The sequence below is a fragment of the Daktulosphaira vitifoliae genome, unplaced genomic scaffold (genome assembly GCF_025091365.1).
Source record: "Daktulosphaira vitifoliae isolate Bord-2020 unplaced genomic scaffold, ASM2509136v1 Scaffold_4, whole genome shotgun sequence".
In the NCBI taxonomy this organism is placed as follows: Eukaryota; Metazoa; Arthropoda; class Insecta; order Hemiptera; family Phylloxeridae; genus Daktulosphaira; species Daktulosphaira vitifoliae.
In genome coordinates, this window is record NW_026099575.1 from 17443537 (window position 1) to 17453073 (window position 9537).

A 9537-nucleotide genomic window follows, 5' to 3' on the forward strand; every position below is an offset into this window, starting at 1 on the left:
AAATGTCACGAGAATTTAGTGACAACAGATAGTTTTTTTGCAATGTCAGTCACTGTAATATGTTATTCTGACCAGACACTTAAAAAATAAAAACAAATTAAAACTTAACCAGTGCACACAGGTATTGAAGCGAGTAACTGGTGACCATAGCTTTAGTCTCTTGGGAAATAAAAGACCCTATCCATTGTTCTCCGACTGTTCAAGTGAGTTTCGATAATAGAAAGGACAAAAATATAAAATAAAACAAAGAAAGAAGGCAACAAGTTATCCTAAAGGTCCTCCTTCCTTTGTAACATTATCGCCTACCTTCAGCAAGGTAAAAACAATAAATTGATTTTGTTCTTTTTATAGAAAAATTTAACATTTTGTTAAAAAATTTGGTTCCAAAAACATTATTATCAAATAACAATAAATAAAATATTGCATTTATACACTATAAATAATTATAATTATTTAAGATACATGAATTATATTGAAATTCTTATTGTTAAACGGTTATGAAAGGCTTCGTTTTGTCATCACTATATTATGTGTAATAAAATAACGATATTTTCTTAACTGCATAGGACTTTATTAAGTTTATGTTGAAAGTTATACAAATTATTTTAAAATATATCACTACTATGATTGAAATATTATAAAGAATAAGTGACGGTTAAAAATGGTTATTATAACGTTATACAGTAGATGATAGCGTATGATCTTAAAAGAAATTTATAAATATTTACTTGCAGCTATGACAAAGGGCACCTACACCGAGTTTCAATTTATCATTTAATTCGTCGATTAAGGACCGATTCGTCGCTAAGAAGATTACACACCAAAGTACACTTAGTGTGTGACGGAAGGATGTTTTAGCAAACACTGCATCAAAATATACCCACAAGGTTCAGAAGCTTTTTGTGACCATCATTTTTCAAAATTTAACGTTGTCTTTGAATAAATATACCTGCATTTTTCTAAGTTTTATTTTCCAATTGGAATAACAACAAGCAGCGTGATAAATCGAGTACATGTTATTTTTACAGGAAACGGGCTTTTACTTACATTTTTTTTTAAGTCTACCGCAACCTTAACTGTTATACAGACGACACTTTTTTGCCAAATATTCTATTTGTGACAAAAATAAACTGTCTCTGACGTGGATATATGAAGTTTACGCTTATAAATATGCGCGAGATCTCGTTTCAGACTATATTATTTATTTGCACAAACTGTGTACTTTCTTTTACTTTTCAAAAAAAACTTACAAGTTTGTTCTGACAAAAGACGTTGCACATGAAACTGAGTAAAATAATAAAAATATATGTAAGGGCTTTATTTCAAATCTACATTCCAGTATTCGGTAATAACTCCAATGCCGGTTTTATTTGATATGCCAAATATGTCGGTGTTTGCGGTAAATACCTTATTTGTTAATTATTGTTAATTTTCGATAGTTGTAATTTCATTGATATTTGCCACATTTATATGTTTATTAGTGACTTCTGTTAATTTGATATAATTTTATGATCATTAAGCTATCTAAAAAGACCCATATTATTTAACAAATTACAACGATTATATATTATTCTAAAAATTATTATAATCATTCAATTAAAATACGAAAGATATTCGTAAAAGATTTATGTTCGCCGAAATTTGGAAATTAATACCAAACTTCTGGTAATTCTATTATTACCGCAAATTAAGTAAGATTATGATGATTGATTTGTTAATATTTTACAAATGTATTTTATAATAACAGATTTGTTTTTAGTACAACACTTAAATTATTTAGGTATTAAATATGTTCAGTTCTATTTTTAATAAATAAAAAAGACCTTGATTCGAAAAAGTCTATAATTTTAATTGATATAATACTACATGTAATATGTATATATATTTTTTCAACTGATAGGTTGGTTAATGCCAACCAATTTTTAAAAATTTAACAGTGTATGCTGGGAAACTTTTAAGTACAGTAGATTCCCGCTTGCCCTCTATAGTCCTTCAGAGTTTGACCGCATCTTAAGTGTCCATAACGCCACACCAGTAAAATAAGTAGATAGTGTTGTAAACTGTTTTCTGTAAACTTGAATTGATACGGCTACAAATTATGCTGTTTTAATTCAATGAGGTACAGCATAAATATATAACAATATATTAATAAGAATCAGTTGTGGTCTTGAAATTTATTTTTGGTAGGTTTAGAATATAAAATTATAGATTCATTAGTTATTTTTAAAGAGAACATTTTTTTATTTTTGCTTTTATTTTACTTTAAAAACACACAAAAAATGTAGACTATTTACCTATTTAAGCTATCCATGTCATAAAATAATTAACGAATAGCAGTACATCGTTAATTATTTACCAAAATTTTAAGTTACCACGGCTTTATTTTTCTATAAATTCTATTTAAGTTAATTGATACGTTTATCTAAAAATTTGTTACCAATCAATAACATTTTATTTATTTTAAATAAAAAGCAAAACTGTACGGTTTGGTTAATCTCTAGTGGATTTTTACACCATAAAATTAAAATTTGTATACTCAATTATACACAATATAATTGAATAATTGAAATAAAAAATATAAAAATACTTTTGGCTAATTTGGAAATTCTAGCTAAGAGATTGTCAAATTTTACTTGGTTTTGGTTAAGTATTTTATGTGACTGTACATATCCTAATATATAAAATGGATTTTGTGGCTCACTGGAGTTTCTGCGGCAACCCACTTAATTCAATTAGTAAATTTCGCGAAACACCTACTTTTGTCAAGTTCAATAAATATATTTGTTGTATTCATGTATAACTAAACAAATTGTCAGCTCAATGTATAAACGTATATAATTTGTAAAAATCAGGACAATGAAAAACTTCTAAGGCATTTCTCATTTCATTAAAATAATGGAAACAACATCAGTACATTATGTATGATATTATGAGTCATGTTAAATAAATTAAATGTTTTAGTGAAAAATTTCAAAGAAAAAATTTTAATTTTCCGCAAATTTTAAAAATATATAAATGAAATTAGATAAAACAGATGCTAAAAATTAGAAAAGCTTAAATATTTAATTAAATATTTCATTTGACATTTGAAGAATTTGCTATCCAAAGCTGTTAAGAATTAGAGAATGCAAATACTATTATTGATAATTTTTTATTATATGTTTTAACATTGAAATGAATAGATTGTTTTGAAGTGCTATGTTTAAACTTATTCATAAAACTGAATGTTTGAAAAATAACATCCCTATGAATAAATGTACAATTTTTTCTATCTAATGGAATTCGAAGAGTTTATGACAATGCTATTACACTTAATTTGTTGTTGTTCTCTAATATTCATATCTATAATTTGAAGATATGAGTAAAATGGTAAAAATAATCAGCTTATTCATCGTCAACCATATTTACAGAAAAGTGTCAGAACTAATGTTTTTTCGTAATAAATAAAAATTGATGTGTTATTATTAGTTTAAAACTATGTTCAATGTTTGGTATATAAGACACATTATAGAGGCATGTGATTATCTTGCGAGACGTGTGATGTAAATACTTGACTAATATTGATAGAAATATACGTACATGTTTCGAAATACTTTCAACGTTGTGGTTTCAAACTTGTTAAAAAGCTTTTTTTTCTGTAAAGAAGGTAAATAGAATACATTCTCCATAAAAATGTGTTATTATTTTGGTATCTTTACATACATATTATACGAGCGTACCCACTTTGATACTAATTTTCAGTATATTGCGCCATTGTGGATTGGATGAATAAAGTTTAATTAGATGCGTTACTGTGAAAACCAATTGCTTTGGCTTTATGCATTGCAGATGAGACTCTTCGAGCTTTTTTCTTAACAACACCTAATGGCGTGCCATAAAAATATATAACTAAATAACCAAGAAAGTTCGGGAAAATATAAAATAAATGAGAAAGTAAAACAACGTTTCATATTTTGACCTTATTTTAACAATGAATGAACAAAATATATACACGTTGTACATGTAACATTCGTTACACTGAGTATTCGTTTTTTATCTAAAAATAATTAATTCATGGAATGAACTTTTTACTTCCTAAAAACTTATAAATATCTATCTAACGTTAGTTAATATGAAAGTTTTCAAATACATAAATATTGAACGAGCCTTTCAATTTAAGAATACCACATTACATTTTTCATTTTAAACATATAGGTATCATTAAAATACTAAGTCAATTTATCTTAATACAAAACATTTTCTTAAATGATGTTCTTATAAAAAAAAATATACCTAATAACCCAATAAAAGGTTTTGGAATTTAAAAATATCACTTTAGTCCTGAATAGAAAAACATTTTTTGTTTATAGTAAAACAAAAAAATATTTACTTAAATAATAATACGAGATTTATTTTTTCATGGTGTTAATTATTGGTTTATGTTGTTTTGCAACACTATTAGTATAAAAATATAATGTAATTTCCAAAAGGTTATTTGTTAATTGATCTTAATTTTCAAAACAAAATCAATCTACAACTAAAACAATAACAAAGTTATTATATATTTAGTAACTGCTACAATAATCGACGCCATAACATCAATAATAAACATAAATTCTTTCTTAAAGTGGATCGGTAAGGATTTTCTTTTTTTCGTGAAAACTTTACTGTACTTTTGTAAATGTACGACAATGAAGTTGTTTATGCAGCCTTATAATAATAGTCTGCAATGGAACATAAAGCTGGGAAATTCCACCGGTGGTCCAATTGGGTTGTTTGACGGCTGATTGCACACATAACGTCTAAGATCTCATTGCACTGCACTGACTATACATTGAATTACTGATTAGACGTACATGTAACTGTGTAACCATTACATTAGAGTTTTATAGGGGAGGACAAGCTTGTTCTTCAGGGTGAGTTTTATCCATAACCTTATTCACAAATTATTTGAAGTTTTAAAGAGTGATAAAAAAAATAAATTGAAGGCCGCAAGAAAATAAAAAAATGCCCCGAACAATATATATTTTGACACAAAATAACTTGTTTATTTAACTCATATTGCAGCGTCTTACCGCGAGGACAGTTGCGTCGATTTCAGTGTTGATACCACTAGAATTTAGCGAGTTTACATTTATAACTTGAGAACTATCTTAACGATAAGATAAGATCAATATGATGCCATCTTGCTCATTTTAGTCGCATTGTTCGAGCTCGGAAACTGAGTAAAATTACTAAAACATTACATTTTCAAGAATCACGAAAAGGAACAGCACATTCATACAAAGTTGACATAATATATTTTTTTGTGCTAACTAGATAAATTTATTTTACTGTTGAGTTGAGTAATAAGTTATTAAAATCAAGAAGAAAAAAATATTGATAAAACTGTTACTATATGATTTCAAAATCATCTTCTCATGCAGATGACAGATTATAGGGTTATGCTTATGGTTATTGCCATCAAACAAAACTTGTTATTAGTGAATAAGCTTTTATTCATATTCCAGACAGAGGGAAAGACCACAAATAAATTGCGGACATCAATAAAAACATAAGCCCGTGCCTTTTGAGAACAAGGGTATAAGAATACTGAGTTTAAGTAGTGAGTGCTCTGTTATAAATCATTTTTAAACAGAACTTTATTCTAACTATATAGTATGCGCATAATGTAATGTTCATTTTTTTCCTTATTTATTATGTCAGCAAGAAAAAACTATATAGATATTAATAGCTGTCAAGTACATTAGCAATACATGTAAAAAACTCTCTTATTAAATCTTTGTAAATAGACCTTATTTTTTTAATATGAGATATCACCATAGATTAATTAAATTTTAAACACATTTTTAAAACCATATTTATGCAAATATTAAGTAATTATAACTATGGCCAATTTCACTAAAAGTATTAATTTATTTGAATAAATAAATTTAATAATATTTGTTTCTTCTAAATTTATCATGTAATCATATTTAATTCTGAAATCAGCATTGTTTTCCAAACACATTTTATCAATATACATATATAAGTTTACAAATATTCTATGATGCATTATTACTTAAAATTTAAAATTGTTTAATTTGCATAAGTTTTTTTGTCATCCTCCCAAGAACAATGTGGTCTTGTAACAATGGACCTAGGGCTGTGTACATTCATATATTCTTTGATAAAATTTATAAAATGTTGTATTATATAATAATTTCATACATTGTAAATAATAAAAATTCTTCAATATCCGATAAGACCAAAGAGTTTTGAAAAATCCCTTCAAAGTTTTTCTACGTCGCAGATTTTCTTTCGTTTTCAAATTTATAAACAGATGCGCTACTAAACACTGTTAGTGTGCGTGTCAAAAATGCGAATTATTATTATTATTATTATTAGTGTGTTTATCGTTATCCAAAAACTACCTTTACCCTATTTTGAATATGTGTGAACCCTTATGTCGACATGCTATAAATAACGATAGAAACGCGTAGTCCATATTGATGCAATCGTTAAGATTCTAAGTGGAGACCATCATACAGGATAACGTTTAGCCAACACGTGCACGCTCGTCTGATCAAATAAATCTTTAAAAGATACAAAGATTTAAAGATTTAAATTCTATGTAATTATAAATTAAATACTAAATGAAAACGAATAATTGCATTCGTATCTTAATGAGATCATAAATAATATCCTAAGATTTATAATTTATAAAAAAGTTTTAGATCGATATTAGAAATTGAAAAGTTGATTATTAGTATACTTCTTAAAATATTTGTATTTATTTAAGCTGTGCTTATATAGTATGTTTCAATTAAACATGTCAAATAAAAATTGCTCAAGATATATTCCAATGTTTACACAAATTCAGTTTTTATAGTGAATTTGAATTTTGATTCCTTGAGTCCGATTTCTTTTTGGAACTATTTGTAAAGGAAATGAATTGTTAATACTTTCTTTCGGAAGCGTCACCAACTTTTGGCAATTTTGGCATAATAAAATATAGCAATCGCAAACACCTGGTACAACTTCCTTTGCTTTTCTTTGTTACACTCTCAAATTTGTCTTATGAATAAATATATTATTATTTTTCTCTTGATCAACAAGTTTAATTTTAAAATGTTAAATGAAAAAAAAGCTCATAAAGCTAATTTTTATTCAATATTATAAGGTTGTAGAATACCGTGAAACAAGTATCACAAAGCTACGGATCGGTGCTCATAATTTTAACAAATAAATAATTAAATAACAAAGTAAAACCAAATAACTTCTGAATTGAACGATTAACAAGATCAATTTAAAAGTTAAAACTGTAAGAGATATTTCAATTAGATATTTCAATTCAGTACAAAAGTTTACATAACTTTTAATACAAAATTGATTCTGTAATTTCCTCTTAGTACCATATATTTAAAAAATACATCTTAGAACTTTTTTCAACTCATTAGCTTCTCTACCCATTAAATAACTCTTTGTACAGGTTCTCAACAATCAAAAAATTAATTAGAAATCAATTTATCTTTCTATAATGTATTTTTTGCGTAGGTAAGTTTTTCTTAGTTATAATTTGTGCAATATTTTAGTTTTCTTTTAATGCATATTATGTCTTCATATCAATATATGAGTAGAATACTCGTGTGCAAGCTTTACATTTTTATATAAATTTTTAGTAACCGTTAACCCAGTTTACCCAATATAGTATTGCGATAGCTTAGTCGTAATCAATTATTCAAATATTGCCAGTGCTCGAATGTCACATAATGTGACCGCAAATCGACTACTCAAAAATATATCCGATATTATATGTTGGCGTATAAAATATAAAATAGTTCTTGCTGTGCAAATACCTCAGGAGATATTTGTTTTACAACAGTGTGTTTCTTGTTTTCATTGACACGAATTTGATGATTCATTTTTGTGCATCGATTTCAGTGAAGACACAGTGACTTCACGTCAAAGTGAAATCGTATATTACTGGTTTGTACAATACCAAATGTAAAAACAAAAATACATTGTTCAAAAGTTCCTTAACAAAACCTGTATACTAGTAATTTTTACTGACGTTGAAATCAGTGGCATAACCAGAATTTCGTGATTGTATGGGGGTAGTAAAAAAGAAAATATTATTAGCAATCAACATAAAAGTACTTGTTTATTTATCAACTTAAAATTTTAAAAAGAATTGTAAAAACACTAATATTTAAAGACACTACAAATTTTGTTCGTGTTCCTTATAAAAATGGATTCGTTCACATTCGTCTATCCTTAATTATTAAAGAAAGCTTACTAGCTTTGTTCTTGCAAAAAGAACTGGTTCTATAAATTTTCCTTTTTGGAACTAATTCCTTCCTAACACTAGTTAATTTTTATAAAAACATTTTTAAGGAAGGGATAAATCAAGTTAGATCACCCTAACGTTTTGTTCAAATTACGCCTATTCAAATGATTAATATACACCCTATACTTTAATATTAAACTGTGGTTATAATATTAATATAATAATTATAGAAGGTTTTTAAGTATAAATAAACAAAAAGTGGAACGAGTTCAGTTTAAAAAGAATTTTCTCAACACTGGAAAAAGTAAATATATTGNAGAAGGTTTTTAAGTATAAATAAACAAAAAGTGGAACGAGTTCAGTTTAAAAAGAATTTTCTCAACACTGGAAAAAGTAAATAGTAATATTTCACCAANCAGTTTAAAAAGAATTTTCTCAACACTGGAAAAAGTAAATATATTGAAATCTACAACGTTTAGATTTAAGTATTTCGATTACATGAAGTAAGTAGGACCAAAGCAAAATCAATTTTAATTATAGATAAAATATTAATTTAATTAAATAGATCAATAGCGTTTATACGGAGCGAATCGTTAGAGTGATATGTGTCACGATAAAGGTTCATATATAGACATTATACTACACTGGATAGATACTTTATGTCCTTCATCCAACCTATCATAGATAACTAGAAGTATTCGTGGTGTTGTTGATATTATATAAAGTGATAATTAAATACAACAATTTTTGTATTAATTTACTTTTCTAATGTTTACATCATCTTACGAAACCCTTGTACTCATACCCAGAAAGATATGGTATCGTAATTAATACACAGTAACACACGCCAATATACTTTTAATACATTTTCTTAATTGGATTATTTTTTATTTTATCAGCTACTTAAATATGCATGTTAAAATATAAAAAAATTATGTTTGCCCCTTATAAAGAATAAGGGTTGGACTTAATAGTACTTATAATAGATTAAATTACAATCGTAGATTACAATGAATTATTGTTGAAGTTTTTAATACTATATTTGAAGTCCAAAGCACTTGACTTTGACATTTTTTACGTGTATTTTAGATACGTACTAACAGTGGTTTTAACTTGCATATTTCTTATCTAACAGACTTTCCCCGACCAACGTATTGATATTACACACACCAGATCGTTACTCTCCAGGGACAAGTAGACCTGAAAATATAATAAGTCTATACGAAACCATTTTATGAATATTTCATACACGACATTCTAAGGGCATGTCAGTTTTAGTGTATAAAGAA